The sequence below is a fragment of the Euleptes europaea genome, chromosome 2 (genome assembly GCF_029931775.1).
Source record: "Euleptes europaea isolate rEulEur1 chromosome 2, rEulEur1.hap1, whole genome shotgun sequence".
In the NCBI taxonomy this organism is placed as follows: Eukaryota; Metazoa; Chordata; class Lepidosauria; order Squamata; family Sphaerodactylidae; genus Euleptes; species Euleptes europaea.
Genome location: NC_079313.1, coordinates 28,455,339 through 28,481,743, shown reverse-complemented (window position 1 = coordinate 28,481,743; position 26,405 = coordinate 28,455,339).

Sequence of the window (26,405 nt, the reverse complement as noted above, 5' to 3'; positions counted from 1 at the left end):
AGCTGACCCCGGGGAGTCTCTCTTGACTGGTTGGCAGATGCTTGCAAGCCTGCTGGCTGCAACACACTCCATCAGCCCCGCTCCCACTGGGCATGCCGCCCAATAGCTGATGGGCGGCAAGGCATGGCCAGGGGAGCACAAGGCCTGGAGGCCTGACGCTAGTCTCTCTGAAGTAAGAGAGCCTGGGAGGAAGAAGGATCTTTTTTGGCCTCTGGGGGAGGAGCAGGGGAGGAGCAGGGGCGAGGCTAGGCTGGGGGAGTGGAGGCCGAGGAGGAGACTTTTGGCTGCTGAGGCTTTGGCCTGCAAGCACCCTGGCAACCACAGAGGAGGAGAGCTCAGACGCCACCTGTGACAGGTCCGAGGCTGAGGAGGCTCCTCCAGAGCGACCTAGGGAACTCTTAGAAGGCCCCCCCCCAGGGACCGCAGGGGAACCTCAGGCGCTACACCTAGAGTGCCCGCAATGTGGTGACACCAGTTCTGGATATGCAGCTGGAGGTGATGCCATGGCAACAACAGCTGCCATTTCACTACCTCCATTTTTCTCCTGTTGCCCTATGGAACAGTGGAGAGGGACAGAGCAGGTTGCCAAAGCAGGTGACCTGGCCTGCCAACCCATCAGGAATCTGGCCTAAAATGGTTTAACGTTCAAGAGATCAGTGTGGTCCAAAATGGATTACCCAGGTAGCCAGTCTTCCTCTCAAGCCCTGCTCTCTGTGCCACCACCCCAGAAGGTGGGTGGTGAGAGACAGTGCTTTCATGGCGGCGATGCCGTGTCTAGGGAATGCCCTCTAAAGCTTGCTTGGAGCATTCAGTATTAGCATTTATACATCAGGCTAAAGCATTTTGCTCACCAAAACTAGAATTTTATCTCATCTACTTTCCCTGCTTCCTTTTTATGAGTCTTGTGTTTTATAATGCTAATTTTATGGACTGCTGGGTTAAATATATGAGTGTGGTTTTACTACTGATTGATGAGTTTACTGAATTGTGTTTAATTTGTATTGGTTGTATTGTTAGGGTTTCTAGCTGCAGGTTGGGAAATAACTGGAGATTTTGGGGTGGAGCCTGAAAAGGGCAGGGAGAGGGTTTGGGGAGGGGGGGACTTCAATGGGGTATAATGTCATAAGAGTTCACCTTTCAAAGTGGCCATTTTCTCCAGGTGAACTGATCTCTGTCGCCTGGAGATGAGTTGTAATTCCATGAGATCTCCAGCTACCGCCTGTAGGTTGGCAACCCTATGTATTGTATTGTAGTGGTTAAGAGCAGCAGACTCTAATCTGGTGAACTGGGTTTGTATCCCCACTCCTATATATGAAGCCTGCTGGGTGACCTTGGGCTAGTCAGTTCTCTCCGAACTCTCTCAGCCCCACCTACCTCTAAAAGTGTCTGTTGTGGGGAGATGAAGAACAGGTGATTGTAAGCTGATTTGAGACTCCTTAAAGGTAGAGAAAATTGGGGTATAAAAACCAACTCTTCTTCTTCTTTGATTGTTTTGTTCTCTGTGTTAGTCTTCTTAAATAAAATATCTGGACAAGCAGGGCTTCAATGACTTTCATAAATAAATCTCATGCACTGATGAAGTGACATGAAAGCTTATACTGGGATAAATTTTGTTAATCTTTAAAGCGCCACCGGACTCCCATAAATAAATAACATTGCCAACTTGCCATCCTAAGGAGTAAACACCAGTGAATAGATCAGAGTAGAATTCTGAGTAGACCTTTGAAAGTGAGCCTAAACAGGTCTACTCAGAAGTAAATCCCATTATATTCAATAGGGCTTACTCCCAGGACAGTGCTCATCCGATTGCACTGTAATAGGCAGTGGGCTTAGAGGGGTATAACTCTGTTTAAGAGTATTCTGTAAACATCTCACCAAAGCATCAAAACCAAATCCTGAACCCAGTTCAGGCAGAAATCAGAGACCATTTCAAGAAATAAAATGAATGAAAGTATACAACAGGAAACAGCATTTTGCACAGTCCTGCAGGTGCAGCATAATGATGCCAGCTTTCCCTCAGATTGCATAAACTACACAGCAGGATGCATCCACAAACGCTCCTTTCTCACAAGACCTCTGTTGTGGTAAGGCAATCTCAGCACGTAACTGACATACTTCCAACCACAGATATTTAAACAATTTCCCTTCTCATGAATGCTGTGCATTCCCTCACACCTTCTCAATGACTCCTTCTCTTTCACTGATAGTGATCATTGTCTTAGTTTATAAAAAAAAATACGTTGTTGTTTTTTGCTTAATGGTATTGATACCATGGTGATATTTCTATGGCCTTAGATAAGCAGCAAAAATATGGTGGACATACTCATGCTATGGTCCCACGACACTAGCAATGGCTACACCAGTGCACGCGCCGGAGATATGGCATTGAAATCCCTCCTCTCCCTCAAACCACACCCTCCTCAGACCCCACCCCCCAAAAATCTCCCAGTATTTCCCAACCTGGAGCTGGCACCCCTATGCCCCCAGCATCTGCCAATCACAGAGTCCTCTTCAACAAAAACTTTGTACTTGCCCTCTGCCTTGTTCTTCCCTCTACCATTTTGTCCCCACAACCACAGAGTAAATTGAAAGAAAGTTACTGGCCCAAAGTCACCAAGTCTTCTACCCTTCCAAAGGTTATGCTAGTGCAGGGATCCCTAACATGGCACCCATAGATGTCATGATGCTCTTGATGTGTTTCCTGGCACTACTGGCTTCTTCCCGGAGCGTCTCTTCCCCCAAGCAAAAGTCCAGTTTGGGATTTCCTCCACCCCATTGCAGCAAGAGGTGCTCCATCAGAAATCTGCTACCCCCATCACTGAAGGATGCATGGCTTGGAACCCCTAAATCAGGGGTGGGGAACGTCAGGCCCGGGGGCCGTATAAGGCCCGTGAAATCATTTGGTTTTGTGGCCCTTTGTGGGTCCTGGCAGATCTCTAGCTCAGAAGGATCTAAGACTGGCGATCCGCCCCCTCCCACAGACAGGAATAGCCTCTATTCAAGGCGGATGTGAGTTCGTTTTGCCGAGAAAAGGAATCTTCTTTCCCCCTTGCAGAAGAGTCATTAGCTATGAAGCTGCTAGGACCGCCCAAAAAACTATGTTAACCATTTCCCACCTGGGCTGTGGAGAAACCTATTTCCTCTGCACTACAGGAGGGCTGAGGGCGGAAGTGGCGATAATGGAAGGGTTAAAGGGGGCAGGGCCAGAATGTGCGGCCTGCGAATGATGTTGTAAATATCCAAATGGCCCTTGGCAGAAAAAAGGTTCCCCACCCCTTCCCTAAATGCTCTGTGATTGCCACTGTGGAAAGGAGGACCTCGGGTGGCTAGGGAGGGGAAAGTGCCTTTGGCAGAGGCGCTGTCAGCCCCTGGTAGATTGCCACCCCCTCTGGAAGATCCAGCATCACCTGCTCTGGCCCAAGTTGCAGTGGGGAGAGTTTGGCCAGGCAGGAGTTGGCTGGAGCAGGGCTGGCTGGGAGGAGACTGTACCCTGCTTGGCCTATGGTAGGTATTAGGCAGGTAGGGTGGAGAATGGCCCAGTCTGCAAAGGCAGATCCAACTCGTGGGGTGGGGCTTTAAAAAAGTTGGCCTGGAGAACCCTGGGACTGAACTAGGGTGGAGACAGTGGGCAGAAAGGACCTTTTAAATGATGATGATGATGATGATGATGATGATGATGATGCCATCAAGTCAAAGCTGACTTATGGTAACCTCATAGGGTTTTCAAGGCAAAAGACGTTCGAAGGTGGTTTGCCATTGCCTGCCTCCACGTCATGCCCTTGGTATTCCTTGGAGGTCTCCTGTCCAAATACTTGTCATGGTCTAGGAGCCAGGAGTGGCATAACTATCTGGCTCCTGGGTGGACTGCAACAGTATAATGAGGAAGGCAAGTAAAGATCATTAGACATTAGGAAGAATTTTCTAACAGAGCAGTTCCTCAGTGGAACAGGCTTCCTCAGGAGGTGGTGAGCTCTCCTTCCCTGGAGGTTTTAAAGCAGAGGCTAGATGGCCATCTGTCAGCAAGGCAGTTCATGAGAGGGAGGGCACCTTGGCCATCTTCTGGGCATAGAGTATGGGTCACTGGAGGTGTGTGGGGGAGGTAGTTGTGAATTTACTGCATTATGCAGGGGGTTGGACTAGATGACCCTGGTAGTCCCTTCCAACTCTTTGATTCTATAATTCTATCACAGTTTGAAACTCCCATGTCTCCTGTGCCATTCTTGGTGAGGGTGGGAAAACCTAGCTCACAAACTAAGGGCAAATCCCCCCTTTCTTCACCCATCTGTGCTCACAGCCCCCTACGGAAGTGGTGGTGCCCCCACTACCCTTCTCAAAATTCCAAAGTGCCCATCACTCAATAAGGTTGAGGACCCTGTGCCAGTGGTAGCATGTTGTTGTTGTATTGTAATATCAGAATAGATCCACTGCTTAGAGCAGGGGTGGGCAACGCCAGGCCCGGGGGCCATTTAAGGCCCGTGAAATCGTTTGGTCTGGCCCTTCGTGGGTCCTGGCAGATCTCTAGCTCAGAAGAATCTAAGACTGGTGATCTGCCCCCTCCAACGAACAGGAATAGCCTCTATTCAAGGCGGATGTGAGTTTGTTTTGCCGAGAAAAGGAACCTTTTTTCCCCTTGAAGAAGAGTCGTTAGCTATGGAGCTGCTAGGACCGCCCAAGAAACTGTGTTAACCCTTTCCCACCCAGGCCATGGAGAAATGTATTCCCTCTGTACTACAAGACGGCTGAGGGAGGAAGGGGTTAAAGGGAGCAGGGCCAGAATGCGTGGGGGGGGCCAAGTTCTTAGCCAGAGTGTCCTCATTTCATCCCTGCAGGCAGAGGTAGCAGGAGCCAGCTGTAGAATCTGGCCCCGACCATATGGAGCAGGAGCAACTCCGGCGTTTGGCTAGATGGCTACGCCCGGCTGGTGCAACAGACCATCCTGTGCCACCAGGTGGGCGAGTGTTCAACCGGTTGGATGCCTGCATTCTTGCCTGCGCCAGGGGGGGTCATCTGGGGCAGCTGCCTGTTTGGGGCTTGGTCGGCTAATTTTTAAGTTGATAATTTTGTATGGCCCACGAATGATGTTATGAATATCCAAATGGCCCTTGGCGGAAAAAAGGTTCCCCACCCCTGGCTTAGAGACATATCAACTGATCAGATGGATGGCATTGAGGAATGAGAAGGAAGTTCCACAGGTAGAGTAGCTTTGGAGTCCAGTTTTGGCTACCCGTGTATAAGCCGACCCGCGTATAAGCCGAGGTGCCTAATTTCTCCCCCCAAATGGGGAAAAATTAGGCACCCGCGTATAAGCCAAGGGTCGGCTTATAACCCCTCCGCCCCCAGCAGTCTTACCTTAATCCAGGTGCACAGGCAGGCGGCGGGGGCCCCCCGCAGCCCAGGAGGCCCCGTAGACCGCTCCTAGGCCGCTCCAGGCCCGACGAAGGTGGTGGTGGCCATCCCCGCGGCCGCAGGAGGCCCCCCAGGTCGCTCCTGGCTGGGGGGAGCCGCGCGCGCCCGGCGGGGGCGGCGGCATGGCCTTTCAGTGGCCGCAGGAGGCCTTCCCAGGCCGGTGCCGGCCTGCAGGAGCCGCGCTGCGCCCGGCGGGGGCGGCGACGGGGCCTCCAGAGGCCTCCGGAAGCCCTCCCAGGCCGGTGCCGGCCAGCAGGAACCGCGCCCGGCGGGGTCGGCGGCGGCAAGCCCTTCCAGCGGCCACAGGAGGCCCTCCCAGGGCGTTCCTGGCCGGGGGAAGCCACACGGGCACGGCGGCGATGGCGGCGGCGGCGATGGCAGCGGCGGTAAGTTGCCCCCTCCCTCCTCCCCTACCCTACCGTATTGACCCGCGTATAAGCCGAGTCCGGCTTTTTCAGCCCTTTTTTGGGGCTGAAAAACTCGGCTTATACGCGAGTATATACGGTAAGTTATGTGATCTTGCCAAGTAGGGTCATTATTTGCTTATGTCGTTTTTCTGTATACTGTGCCTTTTTGTATAAAAGTTTAAAATTCATAATAATAATAAAGAATAGATTCAATGCTGGTATATTTTTATTGCTCTGCTACAAAGGAAACTTTTTAACAGTCCCGTCTTGTTCAACAGGCAAACAAAATAAGTTTGCTTTGTTTATGACAAAGGTTGCAAAAAAAAATTTTTTTTCTTGAATAAATCAGTAAAATTGTAAGGAGTAAAAGGAAAATTCCAGTATCTAGAGAGAACTGATTTATCTATGGAAAGCCTGCTTCAGACCACAAAAAGGAAAAGAGGAAGCACTGAAAATGGATGAAGGACAGAAGGGAAGTCAAACTTCAAACTGGAGCCAAATGGAGAATGTCAACAGAAAAATGCCAGACATCTTTTGACATCATCATCTTCAAGGGCAGCTGCAAATATAAAGAGAAACACACAAAACATACAAAAATTAGAAGACCGCACTAACGCCATCACTTTGTTCAAGAAGTACATGAAGTAAAATCAAACCCAGTAGGTACCAAAAACATTGCATACCATACATTGCTATCTGATTAGATAATCAATACATATCATCTTTCCAACTCTGACGCTCTTCTGTGAAGAGTTCTGCAAAGCTGCAATATTTGCAAGGATCAGGATCCTTTTTTTCTGAAGGAGATCCATAAGTATGGATCCATCTAAACCAGTGGTTCCCAAAGTGGGCAGTACCACCCCCTGGGGGGGGATTACCTAGGGGGGCACTAAGAGGCAAGAGGGCAGCAGGGGGGGCGCTAGAAGTGGGCCCCTTCAACTGTGTTGTTCACTATTTACAATAGATCAAGCTATGGCACCATGCTGGCAAATTTGGTGGAAACTATCAGAATTTTTTTCCAGACTTTGAAGAGCTGGTACCACTGGATCAAGTTAATCAGTTTTGTTGAATAAATTTCAACTAAAAAGTTCTAATTTGATTTTGAATAAATGTGCAATTGTTACTGTTTTGAAATTTTACTGTTATTATCTTCTTTAGTGAGTCATGCAAACCGCTGTTTTGAATACTGCTTTTTATAGGATAGGGGGCGCTGAGGTTGAGTTTGTGGAACCAAGGGGGCAGTGGCCCGAAAAGTTTGGGAACCACTGATCTAAACCTAGCTTCTGTCTCTGAAACTGCATGATATACCGTATTTTTCGCTCCATAGGACGCACCTGACCATAAGAGGAAAACAAGAAAAAATCTTGTTTTCCTCCTCTAAAAACTTGTCTTATGGAGTGAATGCCGGCTGGGCGCGTGCGAACTATTAAACTTGAGGGTGCCTTTCAATTCTATGAGTCTGGGCTTTGAATCACTCTTTCCTGCAGTTCAAAACATCAGTGATTCCCTTCTTTGGGTTTGCTGAAAACTGTGAGCTCAAGGAAGTCAGAAGCTTTCATCGATTTGGCATTCAGAAAGAGACATCACAAACTTAGTAGAGTGGGAAGACTACATAATGTTGCAATTGTTGAAGCTCATTCAGAACAACTTACTAAAAATCCATCTTGAAAAGACATTAATATATTCCCCAATGGAAAAATGGAAAACAAATAAGACATTTCTGGTGGCAAATATTCCAAACTGCAGTAGCCCAAAAATCTCATGGATTATTTTTACTGTTTCCCACTTCCTTTCTTCTCTGACCCCCAGAAATGTCATATAAGTGTCATTGTGATTCACAGCTAAAAGCTGGAGAAAGACTGAATGCCTGGGGTATAAAAGAAAAAGCAGCAAATAGTTTGAAATACATTTTCCGAAATGTCAATCCACATTTTGCTACACGGGGGGGATTTTGACGAGTTGTGCATGCTACCATTTCCAAGATCAGATCAATTATTTAAATATAAAAGGATCTTTTAGATGTAACCCTGACCCCTCTGGAATGTAAACACTGGCATACTTCAGAAAATCAGTGTTATTTTATACCAACAACATTAATTTTTAAATGATAAAGTTTACGGGTGGGGGAAAGGATGTTCTTATTTTCTCTCGGTCAACCCAAAGCCAGTGCAGTCCAGGACGAAATGAGAGATCTCGCTTGCCTGCCCTGTTCTTCTGTGATGTATGCAGGGTGACGGTAAAGACAAGATATCTTGCTTTCCATTGGTCTTCTGCAAAGATAAAGGCATTTCAGAAGAGCCATGCCGCTTCACACTTTTCTGTAAACCCCATGTGAATTTCCCCATCCAAGAAGGACCTTAGTGATGAGCAGAAGAGTTGGGAGGGCAGGGATTTAGAGAGAGAAAAAAATGTATTTTTTTAAAAACTGAAAAATAACAATCAGAGAGATAGAAGCCCTGTTAATCATTATGATTTTGGTGCTCCAATCTTGTATAATGGGAGAGAACGCTACCCATGATTAGGGTTGCCAGGTCCCTCTTCGCCATTGGTGGGAGGTTTTGGGGGTGGAGCCTGAGGAGGGCGGGGTTTGGGGAGGGGAGGGACTTCAATGCCATAGAGTCCAATTGCCAAAGCGGCCATTTTCTCCAGGTGAACTGATCTCTAGTAGCTGGAGATCAGTTGTAATAGCAGGAGATCTCCAGTTACTACCTGGAGGTTGGCAACCCTACCCATGATCCTCCCAATAGGCACGATTGCCATTATGTGAAAATAGGGAATGTGTGCATTTGCATGCTTTAGTATGTGCAAATGTATACCCCTTTCAAAATCTGTCCAATTGCACATACCAAAGCTGGAAAAATACATGTGTGGCCCTATTCACACAAAATGGTGACTGCAACATCCAGAGGAGCACACATAGTACACTCTCCCAGTATATGAGGTAGGAGTGTCAAAAATGTAATGATTGAAAATGGCTTTACCCTCCCTCCGAAGGACAGCAACATGCAAAGGGTTCTATGAATGGCCTTGAAGTCATGGAAAACCAGGATGGTGCCAGATTGGGGAACATACACCTTAGGAACAAACTAGGGTTAGAACCACACAATGACCTTCTTTCCCCCTGTAGGAATCCTTTTCTGAATTCATCTGCAAGATAGGGTTGCCAGGCCCCTCTTCGCCACTGGCGGGAGGTTTCTGGGGCAAAGCCTGAGGAGGGCAGGGTTTGGGGAGGGGAGGGACTTCAATGCCATAGAGTCCAATTGCCAAAGCGGCCATTTTCTCCAGGTGAACTGACCTCTATCAGCTGGAAATCTGTTGTAATAGGAAATTAGTTGTAATAGGGATCTCCAGCTAGTACCTGGAGGTAGGGCTGTCAAAAAAAAAAAAATTCGGTACAGTTCGGATTCGGCCGAATTTGGCCCTTGTGGGTTCGGTACGTGCCGAAGTCCGAACTCCCCCACTTCGGATCCGTTCAATTCGGCGGGAATTCAAAGTTCGGAAAAAAAATTCGGCCGAATAAAGCCATTAAAAACACAACCGCGCCTTTCCACGGCTCTGGGGGGGGGCATTTTTGGGCTTAGAGGTCCCAAACTTTCAGCAGAGCTTCAAAGGACGTATATTGAAAGACTCCCCAAGTTTTGTAAAGATTGGGTCAGGGGGGGCTGAAATATCGGTGGTCTCTTAAGAGGGATTCTATGAAGCTATGATAAAAGTTTGGGGGCTGCACCCCCAAAAAAGCGCCCCCTGCAGCCACGAAAATGGAAAAGGGGGAGAGGAAAAAGGGGTGGAGCCCATATCTCGGGGGGCCCTGACCCAATGTTTACAAAACTTGGGGGGTATCTTAAGAAGCCTTGTCTGATGCTCCGCTGAAAGTTTGGGGTCGGCACACCCAAAAAAGCTATGATAAAAGTTTGGGGGCTGCACCCCAAAAAAAGCGCCCCCTGCAGCCACGAAAATGGAAAAGGGGGAGAGGAAAAAGGGGTGGAGCCCATATCTCGGGGGGCCCTGACCCAATGTTTACAAAACTTGGGGGGTATGTTAAGAAGCCTTGTCTGATGCTCCGCTGAAAGTTTGGGGTCGGCACACCCAAAAATGCGCCCTCTGCAGCCATGGAAAGAAAAAGGGGGGGAGCCCATATCTCGGGACCCCCTGACCCAATGTTTACAAAACTTGGGTGGTCTCTTAAGAAAACCTGTCTGAATATCCCCTGAAAGTTTGGGTTCTGTACCCCAAAAAATGCACCCCCTACAGCCACGGAAAGGAGCGAATGTGCACAAGCACCCCCTCACACACACGAGGATTTCCCTCTCTCTCTCTCTCTTTCCCCGGCCGGCCGCACATCAGCTGATTCCTCCAGTACTCAATCCTGACTGATTGGCCAGAAGAAGACCCAGCTTGGCCACCGATTGGCCGGGGGAGGAGAATGCTGCTTACTGAAGGTTATGCTGCTTACTGACGGCCCCGAATTGGCCGAATTTATTCGCGAACTCCCGAACTCGCTGAATTCGGCCCCCCCGTTGCCCGCCAGTTTTGAGTTCGGTTCCTCCCGAACTAAAAACCGCCGAATCAAGGGAAATTCGGCTGATTTTCAGTTCGGGCCGAACCGAATTGACAACCCTACCTGGAGGTTAGCCACCCTACTGCAAGAAGAACTGGAAGGAAGGGAACCACACAGCATTAAAAATGGCACTGTCTCCTTAAAAGTCTGGCAATGCCCATCCCCAAAAGCAAGATTCTACTGCTTTTGTTTGAAAGTAAGCCTAGGTTTTGCAAATTCCTGCTTCTTTCCACAATTGTCCCTTTTTGTTGCTGCTGCACAGAGTTAATTAATTCCTACTTATTTGAGGTGCCCCAGCAATGGATCCTTACCAGGGTAGTGGGGGCAGGGTGATTTAAGTATTCCTTTTTTTGTCCTTTGCAATAAATGTGATTCTTTCCCCAGGGGTCACAATTGTGCAATTACAAAGTCATACCTTCTGAAAAAAAATGGGGAAAAATTAGTAAATGTTACTGTATTTCTTTTGGCTGCAGTCAACACTACCCCTTCCTTCTCCATCCCCGCCACAACAGAACTGATTAAGTATGCATTTAGGAAGTAATTCCTTAATCACCCCAGAGAACTGGTGGCTGCTTTAAAGCAACAGTAGCAACAGAGCCCCCTTTTAACAAACTTAATTGCCTCCGTTTATAAAGCAGCTGCCTGATTCTCCCTGGTGAATTAATTAATTACTTCCTGTTAATGCATGGAGTCCTGGTTTACCTGAATGTGCCTATTCACAATTGACAAGGTCTTTGCACACACACACACACCCCACATGAGTCTGCCTGGGTCCTCGCATCCTCCTAGGGTTCCACACTTGGAACTTAATTCCCAGGCATATGCAACCATGATTCAGATTGGGAGTGTGGTAGACAGAAGCTGATCTTAAGCCTCCCCACCACTGTTTTCGCAGTCAATTTGGCGCATTAGGGAATCAGTTCTCTTTGGAGGGATCTGCTGTATTTCTCCAGGCTGCAACACATAATCATCTGTGATGTTTTTTATATCCCACAATTGTAACTTTATAATTACACCATTGTGAGCATTTGAAAACCAAATAAGAATATGCTGTGAAGCAATCAGGAGCATTTAAAAATAGGGTTGCCAACCTCCAGGTACTGCTGGAATTACTGCCAACCTCCAGGTACTGCTGGAATTACTGAGATATAACGGACAACACACAAGTGTGACAAAGTGTATCAAAGTGTATCAAGTGTACAAATTAACATATAACAAACACACAATATAATACAAAACTCTTTCAAAGTCCAAGGTACAAAACGCTACTTTAAGAGCCAAGCATCAAGGAATTCTTCAGATAGAAGTTGCTAGGAAGACGATCGTTTCTGTATTCTTCATCAGTTCCATTTCTATATAGGAAAAGATGCTTCTATATTTTACATCATTTTTAAAATTTCTTACTGTGATAATCACATAATGAGTGTTACTTACAGTTCACGTTTCTCTTATATGCACATAAGGTTATCCAATTTAAATACAGTCTCTTTCTCAAACTGATAGGAGATCAAGCTGTGTATGGTCTTTCAAATTAAGGTTCCAAAACAGGATACAACATTGTCAATACACAGACTGTACTGACAAATTCAACATTTCAACTGTTCCCACTGGGATACTACAAGTAACTGCTCAGCTGCAAAGCGGGTGGAGTTAAATTAGCCACAGGTGGCATATGCAGTCCCAGTGTCTTAAAGGTACAGGATTAAATAAAGCATGATAAATCATTGTCTAGATTCAAACCTTGTGGTTACATAGATTGAAATAAATGAATAAAATAAGCTTCCTTTTGTCTTAATAATCTTTCAGTGTTTCTTTTGTCAAATGGTTTACCCTTCAAGCGCCAAAGAACAAAAAAACGGAGTTCATTCTCATTATGATGTGCTCTGAGAAAATGCTCCACAACAGGGGCCGAGCAAATGCCCGCCCTTATTCTAAATTTATGTTCAAGTATTCTAGTTTTAATGGGGCGTATGGAGGATCCAATATAAATTTTTTGGCAAGGGCAAATTAAGCAGTAAACACAGAATTTAGTGTTACAGTTGGAAAAATCTCTGAGTTTAAATACAAAATCATTATCTAGCCGTTTAAACTCCTTGACTTCAAGTGCCAAATTGCAGGCTAAGCATTTGTGGCACCGGTAGTGCCCACTGATTTTACTATGTGTATCATTATCAATAAATGTATCAGTGTGTATTAATTTATCACGGATTGATGTGATCCTACTGTAGCCTATTTTGAGCTAGATTTTTCAGCATTACTTAACATGTCAAAGAAAACAATAAGATGTGAACTACATGCTGCGGTCCTTTCTGATTATGTTAGAGCTAATATAGTGCCTAGGGGACTTAGGATCCCAAAAATCCCTACCCTGTTCAGAAATGACACTACCTTCAAATCTTTCATGTACTCAAATATGCTATGAAATCTATTGACATAGGAGGGGGCAAGACCAGACCCCAAGATGATGCCATTTTCCCAGACTAACACTCCTGGGAATCACTACTACGCCTGTTTTAGAAACCCTCATGGATTTCCCCAAATACCACTCCCCTGGTTGGGAGAACGATACTGGTGGAAGCCTTTTATCTACATGCACCATTGTCCTGATCCTAATCAGGTATTGCAAGCATTAGAACTGAGGAGAACATGGGACACATGTGTGATTGTGTTATGTTTGACACAAGGAGGAGATCTAGGGTTGCCAGGTCCCCACTTACCACCGGCGTAAGTTTCTTTGTAGTGGTGGTGGGAGAGAGATTTGTGCGAGCATAGCGCACATGCGCAATAATGTCCCTTCCGCGGTTACCCCAGAAGTGATGGGGACACTCTAGCATGCCCCTCAAAAAAAACAAAAAAAAAACACCTCTATGGAAAATGGAAATCATAGAGTTTTTAGAGGAATGTGCTAGAGCATCTCTGTCACTTCCAGGTTACCCCGGAAATGACGGGGACACACTAGCACATTCCTCCAAATATTCTATGGTTTCCATAGAGGTTTTTTTTGACGCGGAAGCCAAGCGGATTAGCAGTCTTGTCCAGGATACCCATCAGAAAGTCCACGGCCACATAGAAAAAGTGTAGTTTATTTGTACAGTGCAGAAATATATACAGATACTCCTTTCACACTCTCCGCTCATAACATCCCGCATAGAACTGCGGTTTCACTTCATTATATACACCTGGTGGACGCAGCCACCAATCACAGTAGATATCCAATTATCCTGGTATTGCTACTGCATTGCATCAGCCACCTGGCTCTAACTAGATCAGGCCAGCTTTCTCTAGCTCCCCAGGTACTTTCCAGGCTGATTACATCATCCTTAGATCTCACTGATCTATCCTGCACCTGTCAAACTATCTGACAGACTTGTAATCTTGACATTTTTTGGGGGGAGGGGCATGCTAAGGTGTCCCCAACACTTCCAGGGTAAACCTGGAAGGGACTTTATTTCACCGCATGCTACTGTGTGCACGGGTGCATTGCCGCCCTTCAGCTGGCCTGCTTTCCCCCCACCAGCCAACTAAGGGCTGGCAGGCAAGCCCGTTAATTGACGGGCAATTGCCCGCCATTAACTGGCAAATCGGAACCCTATGGGGATCCCAGACCCAACCTGTAATGCGTGAAAAAAGAAGTCTGATGCCCTGGCTTATCTCTCTATGGGTCTGCATTCCGTGAGTTCACAGAAGAATTAGGGACTTCCAAACTTTCACGACAGTAATGACAGGCAGTCCATATAGGCCACAGGTTGCAGGAAAACATGCAGTCCAAACACCTTCTTTGAGATGAAACATGAGCATTGTGCTACAAATGTGCAAATTATTGTTTATGCCACTGAAGAATGTACATCTGTGCAACGTATGGCACTGAACTTTTTCAAGAACTGACGCATGTTAGAACTATTGTCCTGGTTTCCATAAACAGTCTTAGCATGGCTAAGGGGTAGCTTTCAACTCTATCCATGCAAGCCATCTCCAGTTGTAATTTTTTAAAGTACAATATAATAATACTACAGCTTAATATTTAAAATATGACTTTAAAAATCAATTGTTATCTAAATCTTCATTGATATAGAAAGGGTTACCATAGTTAACAACTCTTTGGCTACATTTTTTTTCAAAAGTTCTAAGTTTAACAAGAGATAGAAGAGCCACTATCACCCTCTACTGGTTGTTTAGAACAGAATATTTTGTCACAAAGGGATCCAGATGGACACTTTGACATTCCCCTCATTTCAGTGCCAGTCTTAAGGTAGAACATGGGTTCCTGATAACTCCTGAATCAGGGGAGAGCAGCAGGGAGAACTAGTGGACAGAAAGGAGTGTTTAAAACCCTTTTCCTGTCCACCATTTCTCCACCATCTCTCCTACACTGTTATTTTTCCATAAGGAGGCTCAGAGGCCATAATGCCACCATTTTTGGTTCCCACCCCCGCCAACAATCTACCTACAGTTTCTACCTGCAGGTCCAATCTGTGGCCACCAACGCCATTTTAGAGGAAGATTTATTCATTTAAAACATTTCGTGAGGCACAGTAGCCCCAGGAAAGGAGGCCCAGTTGGATAAGATATCATTAATGCTATGCAATGCTAAAAGGTCCTCACCTGGATAGCTCAGGCTAGCCAAATCTCGGAAGCAAAACAGAGTAGGACCTGGTTAGTATCTGGATGGGGGACCACCAAGGAAGTCCAGGGTTGCTATGAAGACAGGCAACAGCAAGTCACCTCTGCTCATCTCTTGCCTTGAAAACCCCATGAGGGATCTCCATATGCCGGCTGTGACTTGACAGCACTTTCCACCACCAACGGGGGGAAACTCACGGCCACCTCGGATTGCAAGCTCTTGTCTTCTGAATCTTCTTTCCCCTCCATTTTCTTGCAAGCAGTGAGTGGTAAATATAGAGAGATTCCATTGTTTCAATTCATCCTCACGACTGGAATTTTAAAAAAAGGTAAAGGTCCCCTGTGCAAGCACCGGGTCATTCCTGACCCATAGGGTGACGTCACATCCCGCCGTTTCCAAGGCAGACTTTGTTTGCGGGGTGGTTTGCCAGTGCCTTCCCCAGTCGTCTTCCCTTTACCCCCAGCAAGCAGGGTACTCATTTGACCGACCTCGGAAGGATGGAAGGCTGAGTCAACCTTGAGCCGGCTACCTGAAACTGACTTCCGTCGGGATCGAACTCAGGTCGTGAGCAGAGCTTTTGACTGCAGTACTGCAGCTTAACACTCTGCACCACGGGGCTCTTATGACTGGAATAGGGATTCTAAAATGTGTTTGTAATTGTGTGTGGGGGGGTGTCTCTATTTAAAAAGTAGTCCAGAATACGCTGGTAGCCTTTTCATGTCCCTCATTCCAGAGATGTTGCACCCTGTGGACAGAAGTCCTCCCATCCGCAGAAGAGCACTGGTGGATCGAAACCAGACCCTTCAGCCTTTCTCTTTGCGATCATGGCACAGTTCAGAAGGGCACTGATAGTCTCTTGCCCCCAAGGACAGGGGAAAAGAGTCCTACATGGCGGTCTAATTTTAGAGGTTTTCTGTGCATTGGGATTGTAACCTACTTTGAATGGAGTCTGTCTTTTTGCTTCTCTTCCTCTGTATGTTGATAGATCTATATAAAGAATGATGAATGACAGCATGTGACTTCTCATAAGAGAAGACTACTTTCTTACAGTTACGTTTTGAATGAAAGCATAATGCTCAGACAAAACCTCTTTCATTTTTATGTAAATGTATACCAGACACTCCAGGAAAACAAATACCTTTCGCCTTCCTCTCTGCTTCCTCCCCCCCCCCCCTCGAAAATATGCAAGTTTTAATTTTGGAAAGGATCACAAGCCAAATATTTCTCTCTCTTGTAAAGCGATCCAACCAAGTCTATACCAAAGCATACAAAAACACAGCACTCCCCAAATCCTAGTCATATGGAGCCATTTCCTGCAGCCTCTGCTGAAATGGGGAACGTCTTTCTGAAATATTTGGCCTATAGCCCTTGTCTTAAATAGAACACAGCAGCCTGCCTGCCTTCTACAAGTCTCTATGGAGTTGGCTGCGTCTACCTACCTCCCCCCCCCCCCACTTTTTTGCACTCTTAAAAATGATTTAAACCTGCTCGCCGGTGCAGTGCTAAATAACCCACATTAAAATGAATCTCCTGGGCATTTTGAAGGAACCAGGCTCATAGCTCACTGACTGTTTAAAAGGGTTGTTGTTTTTAAAGTATGCATTTTCCATAAAGCTTCAGTGGCAACTTTGAAGTTCTGCAAGGGTATAAGTTAGCACTTTGTATAACTTTCCCAAAAAAGAAACAGTAGAAGGAGAACTACAATTTCATTACCAATGTAGCACTGATTCTGCGCTTAGCCTAATGAAGAGAAGCTATAAATAGAACATTTTCGGAGTTAACGCCGATCTTTATTCTATTTCTGGATCAAGATACTTGGGATTAATTAGGATCATTAGGAGCAATGGAAATAAAGAAAAAGATCAAGGTTTTAATTGGAATAAAGCTTCAATAGGTGTGAACTTTTTTCCTGCAGTAAAATTGAAAACGAGCTTGTAAATAGCCATTTTCCTGATCACCTGTACTGAATAAGAATTATCTGCAGGGATCCAGGTAGGGAAATGTTTGTAAATATGAAGAGAGTTTTTTCCTTCACTCAAGTCATTAATGTACCAGAAACAATTAACATTTGTGGCCTATGAGGGCATTAAGACCAACATGCCAGCCAGTTTTATTTTAAGCTACTGTCTCTGCACTCCCATTCATTTACATACATTCTAACTGTCCCTATTCATCAGGGACACTACCTATTCTCCCATACCATGTGTGAATCACTTGTAAATCACTGTTCCAGCTTTTGCCTTTTGAGAGTGATTTACGAGTGACATCATTCTTCAGATTCAGGTCCATGTCCCTAGCAATTGAGTTTGAGTGGGGTGGTGGGAAGCATCTTGTCTCTAGTGCACATGTGTGTAAATGCTCTGTGCATGACCACTAAAGCACCAAAAGCAGCCTGCCATTTCACAGACAGAAGCTGTTGTGATATATATTGAACAATGGATAATATACTGTTGGGAGGAGATCAAGTTTTTCTACCATATATTTAACAAGGAGGATCACTACCTTGACTTTTAAAAGATGACGAAATGTATCATGACAGTAGATGATGAAATGCAACTAACAAAAGAGGTGCCACTCGCAGGGATAGCTGGTATGTAACTCGGGCCCTGTTTTTGGTTGTGAATTGTTGGATGGTGGGTAGTAATTCAGCACACTCTTCCTACCACATCATAATGAGTCAAATAAAGTAATACAATCCTTCTTAACCAGGGGCAGCCTGCCCACCAGGAAGACATAGGCCACTACCTGTCCTAGGGCATGCTCCCCCATATATGGAGGGGTGCCAAGATAGCTGCCCCCAGGGGTCCTGGAGTGGTGGCTGCTGCACTGCTGTTCTAGCCGGACATTGGACAGCCAGAGCCTTTAGCCGAGGCCCAAGGACAATGGCTGCAGCACTACAGCAAGCAGCAGTCTTGGGTGCCAAGCTGCTGCTTAGGGTTGTCAACCTCCAGGTACTAGCTAGAGATCTCCTGCTATTACAACTGATCACCAGCTGATAGAGATCAGTTCACCTGAAGAAAATATCTCCTTTAGCAATAGGGCTCTATGGCATTGAAGTTCCTCCCTTCCCCAAACCCCGCCCTCCTCAGGCTCTGTCCCAAAAATGTCCAGGTATTTCCCAACCCAGAGTTGGCAACCCTACTGCTGCTTCTGCACTTGGTTTCATCGGGCCAACTTCCCCTGCTCCCCAGCCCATCCTGGCCCTTGAAGGGATGTATGGCTAGGGTTGCCAACCTCCAGGTACTAGTTGGAGATCTCCTGCTATTTCAACTGATCTCTAGTCAATAGAGATCAGTTCACCTGGAAAGTGGCTGCTTTGGCAATTGGACTCTATGGTACTGAAGTTCCTCCACTCCCCAACCCCTGCCCTCCTCAGGCTCCACCCCAAAATCTCCAGGTATTTACCAACCCAGAGCTGGCAACCCTATGTATGGCTCAGAGGTAGAGCATCTGTCTGGCATTTGGAAGGTCACAGGTTCAAGCCCCAGCACCTCCAGTTGAAAGGATCAGATAATAGACGACATGTAAGACCTCTACTTGAGACCCTGGAGAGCTGCTGCCAGCCTGAGTAGACAATACTGACCTTGATGGACTGATGGTCTGATTCAATATAAGGCAGCTTCATGCCCCAGATGGATGTAGGGAGGGAGGAAGAGAAGGCCCCTGCTGGCTCCAGAAATGCCCAATTTTGATCACATCAGCTCTGTGCAAGGCCTGCTCACAGTGTGTGTGTGGGGGGGTGCCCACCTCCCTGCTCATCCAGGACACAAAAAACCCTTGGGCCATCCCTGTTCTTAATGGCTTCCTTGCTGAGTGTTTACATGCTAAGTGATTCATCTAACCCATTTTTTTATAATTCAGCTTGTCCAGTTTCATGACCCAACCTTGTTCAATCTCTCCTTTGCCTTTGAGGCCGTCAGTAAGTATTGCCCAGCCGATTTCAAAAATACTTTTGAAGCAATCAGAGCTCAACAAGTTTTTTTTAAAAGCAGAATATCTCAGGAAGCTGAATTCTGTATCTAGTACCACTTTTTGCGTTGGTCCATATCCTGCAGAATCCCAGCTCACATACAGTGGCCAATGTGGAATCTCACAGTACACCTTGCATTCAGCATTTCAGGGAAGGCCATAGGCTATGCCCCGTGCTCCTGTTCTGATCAAAGATGGGAAGACTATGCATCAGTTAGGGTTGCCAACCTCCAGGTGGCCCCTGGGGATTTATTTTATTACATTTTTACCCTGCCCTCCCCAACCCGAAGGTCGGGCTCAGAGCGGCTATTACAGTTGATCTCTAGGCGATCCAGTTCCCCTGGATAAAATGGCTGCGAAGGGTGAGGAACTCTATGGCACTGTACCCTGCTGAGGTCCCTCCCTTCCCCGATTCCTGCCCTCCTCAGTCTCCACTCCCAAAATCGCCAGGAATTTCCCAATCCACAGGTGGCAACCCTAGCTTCAGTTAAGATAGCATCAATAGACCGGAGCAGGTCAGGTGATACTCCCAGGTCGCTATAAAAGCTTATGAATCGGGCTTCCTTGCTGGTCTGAACAACTAGCAGAACTGAACAGAAATGTCCTGTCCTCGCCCTTTCATAAACACAAAAGAACAGCCTTCCACCTGGACCACACCATTACATGAAATGGTGCTTTATAAAGGTATGTTTAAGTTTTGCTTCCCCCCCCCCCCCGCTCCCCTTTGCAGTCATTCAGGCCAATCCCAAAATATTTAAGCAATCTGGCTGAAAAACCTGAATACTGATGGTACCTAATATAAGCACAGCAAGGGGCTGGGAAATGTTGCTGCAAATTACTGTTCTTTTGTGCCCAGAGAAGATCAAGCCCATACAAGCTTTACTTGTACAAAGATGTGACAGGTGATTACATTAATCCCTGCAGCTGGACTTCTCTTACTATACAGATGCTTCATACAAATCCATTTCATTTGTTCTATTAAGTAAGCCTACTGTAGCTTCACACTGGCAGAAGATAAACCAGAACAGCTCAGCTTGTGACCCGTCATACCAAACCCAGCCCTACTGCGAGGAGGTTCAAAGCAGAGACTTGGACAGCAAAACCCAGGTGCCCTAAGGCAGGACAGCGCCTTACGAAAAGAACGTATGGGTGGGGGTCCAGTCACCCACAGTCTTTCCCACTCCTGTTGCAGCCCCCGAGACCCCTGAAATTTTGTTCCTGTGGGTTAGAGGGCCCACTGAGCACAAAGGGCAAAGTGTGGGCACAGGTCTCCAGTGGGGAGGATGAATCGGTGGAAATCCCTACTTCCACAAATGGGAATGCTGTTCTGTCAAAGGAACTGCATGTTTGAATCCATGCCATGGTTCTGAAACCTGAGTTTTTCTTGTTTTACTAATGTGCAAAAGATGATGAACTGGCAGGCAGAAGGGGGTTCACGTCAGCCTTCCCTTCCCTTCCAGTTCTCCTCTCACAGAGCGTTTGGTTTATTGTATCTGGAGCATTTCTATGCCACTCGCCAACAAAACCATTGCAAAGCAGAGTACAATAAAAGCAAAAAATATAGTCAAAAATCTACACAACCAATAAAAACATCAGCAACAATTAAAACATTAATCACACAATAAAGCAAACACTAAACAGGCAGGGGACCTTACCTCTCACGTAATACTGGGGACGCTACAAACAAAACAATTTTATCTGGCGTTTAGGGCCTAACTATACATTGCATTATACTTCTGTCATCCCCAAGGACTTTCAACCAAACATGCCTTAAGGGTTCTGTGCCTGGAATCAGTTTTCAGGCACATGGGGGCCCAATTCAAATTTAGCGAGCAAGGAGAGGACCAAACCACACATTCAAATTCTTGATGTGTTGTGTCTGGTGTCCTCCACCCAACTTCTAATCACTCAGTCACACGTCAGCCTCTTTGGGGGCTTCCTGCAGGCTTAACCCTCCCAAGAGCCAAGCACAATCACACATCTAAATGCAATATCTTTGTGTGTGTTTGGGGGCGGGGGGGAGTTGCAGACCTAAAACATGAACCCAAGATTTTTGCATATGCTTGCTTTGTTTTCTCTCTGAACTTCCCAAGCCTCTTTTATTGTCTCTATAGTACATGCCTGTGGAGAAGGGCTATCTCTGTTTCTACTCAGATTTCAATACTGGTATTTGCTTTTTGGCACCATCTGGGTAGAATTAGGCACCTCATTAAGTTTTTGCAAGTTCAGGTCCATGTGCTCCAAGTGCCAGAAATATTTACACTAAACACACCTGGCATCGCCTGTTGCATGACCAGGGAAAGAACTTAATTGGCTTTCAATGCATTCCTGGGCACAATTCAAAGTGCTCGTCTGGGATCAGGACCGCCTGTTCCCATACAAACTTGCTCAGCTATTAAGAAGATTGCAGAGTTCCTGCTCTATTTAATCTTCTGGAGTGAGGCAGAGGGCCACTAGACATCATCTCTGATAAGGTGCCCTCTCCGTGGAACTCCCTCCCTGATCTGCTCACCTGACATTTACCCTTTGAAATCTTTTGAAGGCCAAACTGCATGTTACAATTTTTTACATGTGGTGCCTCGTTTCCCTTACCTGGCTATCAGTCAGCCAGTTATGCATCAGCTGTGTGTTCCCTGCTGAGAACTAATTTCCCAAGTGCACAGGGTCACAATTTGGATAGACACCACAATGCATGGAGAGAAGGGGCTTCAGTGTTCCCTCCACACAGATTTCCCAAACCATGAAAGAACTGAGGGGGGTGCTATTTGCCACACCAGGGGGCTGCATATGTATTGCACCCATCACCCCAATGCACAAGCTTGGCCCTAGTCAGTGGCTTTGGGAAGTGACAATATCATCAGGTGACACTTGATCACAGTGAGAGCCAGGCCGACATGTAGGGTTGCCAGGTTCATCCTGGCAAGCGGAGGGAGCTCCATAGGGCGGGGCGGGGGGCAGCGAGGAGCATCCCCGGCGTGATAATGTCACTTCTATGTCAACGTGGAAGCACCGCATCATGCCGGGGATGCTCTTGCACTCTCCCCCCAAAACTCTAGTTTCCATAGAGTTGTGGAGGGAGAATGCTAGAGTGTCCCCAGCGTGATCCAGCACTTCCGTGTCAACATGGACGTGAAATCATCATGCTGGGGACACTTGTCACCGCTCTCACATCTGCTGGGCCTGCTTCCACCTGCCAACCATTTGAGGGGTGGTGGGCAGCCCAGTGAATTGGTGGGCAAGTTGGGAACCCTACCAACATGGGCCACAGGGGAATGGCAGAGTAGGGGTCAGGATACGATGAGCAAGGGCATCACCTCAAACAGAATGGCCGAGAAGGTGAGAGAGGGAGGTGGCTAAAATGAGAGAGGCCCCTGCCAGGAAGTTTGATCAGCTCCGAGCCTCTCCAAACACTTGTAAATAAGCTTTTGTTGGGAGAGGATACTGAGTGTTACTGCTTTGCTTGCGGAAATAATCTGGGTCTTAAAAGAAGGCTAAGAACATAAGATCCATGCTGGATCAGAGCAAGTCCCATCAAGTCCAGCAGTCCATTCACACAGTGGCCAACCAGGTGCCTCTAGGAAGCCCCCAAACAAGATGACTGCAGCCTTATCCTGCCTTTGTTCCACAGCACCTAATAGACATGCTCCTCTGATATTAGAGAGAATAGATACTAGAGAGTATAGAAGGTTGTGAAACTGACTGATATAACAAGGGAATGCAGATTAGATTTGATGCAATGGAGGTTTTACCTGGACGGAAGAGGGGCAATTTTTGATTATCCTCCCTCCATGACAGACCTCCAACTCCCCGTTACACTGTTCCTGTGTGCCCCCAGTCCCCTGGGGGCAGTACTTCAGGAGGCATTTGAGGATGCCGCAAGGAGGAGGGAGGAGAAAGCTGTCCTCCGCTGACCAACATCTTTTCCATCCATGGACATTTCTGGTGGGTCCAAACCAGAGTCTGTGTTTATGTCTTTTATCTGCAAAATGGATTCTTTTATTTATTTTACTCAGAGAGGGCCTAAGGCAGGTTGGTGCCTGAGGCACAAAATCCAAATAGGGGATTCTGTCTTTTGGGGATATGACATTCTGAAAATCTTTTTGTATACTTTCAATGCTTTGTAAATAAAATCAGATTTCCAGGTACTAGCTGGAGATCTCCTATTACAACTGATCTCCAGCTGATAGACATCAGTTCATCAAGAGGAAATGGCCACTTTGGCAATTGGACTCTATGGCATTGAAGTCCCTCCCCTCCCCAAACCCCACCCTCCTCAGGCTCTGCCCCCAAAACCTCCCACCGATGGTGAAGAGGGACCTGGCAACCCTAACCCCAGCAAGGGGCTTCTAAGGCATGTCAGAAGCAGAGGTGGTGCCTTATCGTTAAAGAGGAAGATAAGGTGGCTCATCTGAACCAGGGATCTGGGGTACCTTTACAGAAAAGCAAACAGTTAATCGTTTAGTTTATTATTCCATTATTACCACCGTAGCAATTCGTATTTTCTGCCATATGCAACAAAGTGACTTGGACAATTTCTGAATATGATAAAAATTAAAAATCCCCCTCCCTTTGCTGACTCCCTCTGCAAGAGATACAGATTCTGGATTCCTCGATTATTTCGATTACATGCGGTTGTACAGACTTTCTTTTAAGAACCAAGTTATTCCTCGGAGCAAAAACGGTCATATTTGGGTCCTGGGAGCTAAAACAAAACATGGGTTGCTTTCTTTTCTTTTTCCAGGTGCAGCATTCTGCGCAGACAGACTTCACCGCAACTATTTGAGGATTCTGTTCTGCTATGTTATTTACCGTAGTTCATCTGCCAAAACAAGACACGCTCGTCGCAGAGGTGCTGTAGGGAAGGGGGTAATACTATGAGAAATTCCTTTTAAAAGACTCTGCTAGAAACCCCATTTTAAACTCCCTGACAAAGAGGCCTTTGTGTGTTATGGGCTGTCAAATCGCTTCTGATTCTGAGCCAGTGTGGTGTAGTGGTGAAGAGCAGTGGTTTGAAGTGGTGGACTCTGATCTGGAGAACTGGGTTTGATTCCCCACTCCTCCACATGAGCAGCGGATGCCAATCTGGTGAACTGGATTTGTTTCCCCACTCTCCTACACATGAAGCCAGCTGGGTGACCTTGGGCTAGTCACACTCTCTCAGCCCTACCTACCTCACAGGGTGTCTGTTGTGGGGAGGGGAGGGTGATTGTAAGCTGGTTAGATTCTTCCTTAAGTGGTAGAGAAAGCGGCATATAAAAACCAACTCTTCTTCTGCTGCTGGTATGAATTAATGACATTACCATTATCAGCCTTGCTCAGTTCTTGCAAATTGACGGGTTTGGCTTCCTTGATCGAGTCAATCCATCTTGTGTTGGGTCTCCCTCTTTTCTTATTGCCTTCAACCTTTATTGTCTTGTCCAGGGAGTCTTGTCTTCCCATTATGGGACCAAAGTACGATAGCAGTATAGTCATTTTAGCTTCTATGGAGAGTTCAGGCTTGATTTGATGTAGAATCCATTTGCTGGCTAGCATAAATGTGGTCACTATTACAACTGATCTCCAGGTGACAGAGATCAGTTTACCTAGAGAAAATAACTGCTTTGAAGTTGGACTCTATAGCATTATATGCCATTGAAGCATTATACATCATTGAAGGTGGACTTTGTCGCATTATACCCCCCAAACCCCACCCTCCTTAGGCTTCACCCCCCAAAATCTCCAAATATTTCCAGACCCAGAACTCACACCCTACCCACATCCATTATTGAATGGGGATTCTACTCATTTTACGGGCTTGAATTAGGAAACTTGTGGCAGGGAACAGGCCTTTAGCCTAATGAGCTTGGAAGGACTATGGATACTGAGGCCTCAGAGCACTTTCAGATACAGAATGCAATGGGGGGGGGAGTGTCATGTTGTTCCCTGCAATCATTAGTAGGGTTGCCAGGTCCGTCTTCGCCACCAGCGGGAGGTTTTGGGGGCGGAGCCTGAGGGTTTGGGGAGGGACTTCAATGGCATAGAGTCCAATTGCCAACGCAGCCATTTTCTCCAGGTGAACTGATCTCTATTGGCTGGAGATCAAAAACTATCATCTCAATCAATTTGGCTCTTGATGTATATAAATCAGCACTGGATACTTGTTAGCCACAAGATGGTGCTGTATGCACAGAATGTTCTGACACTTGCTTATAACCTTCTAACCAATTTTCAAATGCAGGAATTGTGCTGACTATCAAAAGCATTGCTATGTAAATCATAAGGGACTCAGGAACTATGGCTCCAAAGCTGAATGCAGAATGTGTTCATTTCAAGAAAAGTGGGTGGAAATAAAATGCAAGAAGCTTTTTATCTTGAATGCACGTTAATGCTGAAAAAGTTTTAAAAAAATTGCAGACTGCCCACAGCTATAGTGATAAAGAACATAAAAATCTGCCTAGGCCTTTGTCCTCTCCTTCTCCAAGCACTGTATTGGGAGTTGGGTCAGGGTTAGGGTTGCCAGGTCCCCCTTCGCCACCGGCGGAAGGTTTTTTGGGCAAAGCCTGAGAAGGGTGGGGTTTGGGGAGGGGAGGGACTTCAATGCCATAGAGTCCAATTGCCAAACAAATTGAGTTTACATTACTGAATAATATAGAGTAAAACAAGTACAAAATACCATTAAAATTTAAATGCTTGAAATGTAAAATAAATGCAGAGGTACATAGCTAATTAATATCAAAGAGAATGAAAGCTGTATATTATTAACATTGGAATGCTTAATGATAGCAAAAGCTTGGTAAAATAAGTCTATCAGAAATAAGTCTACTCATTCTCAATTTCCTCAGCTACTGTATAGACTTAAGCGATCTTTGCCTTATTTTCATTGCTAACCAAGCAAATCTGGCCATGCTAGCAGATTTGTTAGCTGTTGTGTCTGATAGGAGGAGCGCTAGATGTTGTTTTCTCAGAGATCTGGGGCAGTCCACTAATAATGGAATCAATGAACCTGTGCGGATATGATCATATAATTTACACTCAAATAGCACATGTTCGGTGGTTTGAAGAGCATCCTGTTAGCATATGCATCTACGTGGTTCTAATGGGCGTTTATTATATATCCCATCTATGAACTTGGAAGGCAGGGCGTTATGCCGAAGAAGCATGAAGGCTCTGAGATATTCAGGATTTTTAATATTGGACAGATATAGCATGGTCCTGTTCCTGGTAAGCAGATCCTTTCTAAAGAGAGGATTCAGAATCTTATTTAGGTCGTGTTGCCTCTCTACCTCAGCTACTCTGTTCCTAAGAAGCTCTTTTGCCTTCTCATAGGACATTGTTAAAATAAATTGTCAGGAAAGCCCATAATAACCCAACTTCTTATTGAGTGCCATTTGCCAGGACGCTGTGAATGAATCTGTTAGTATCACCGTTATTAGCCCCTTTTTTTGATATTGCAGTTTCAACCAGA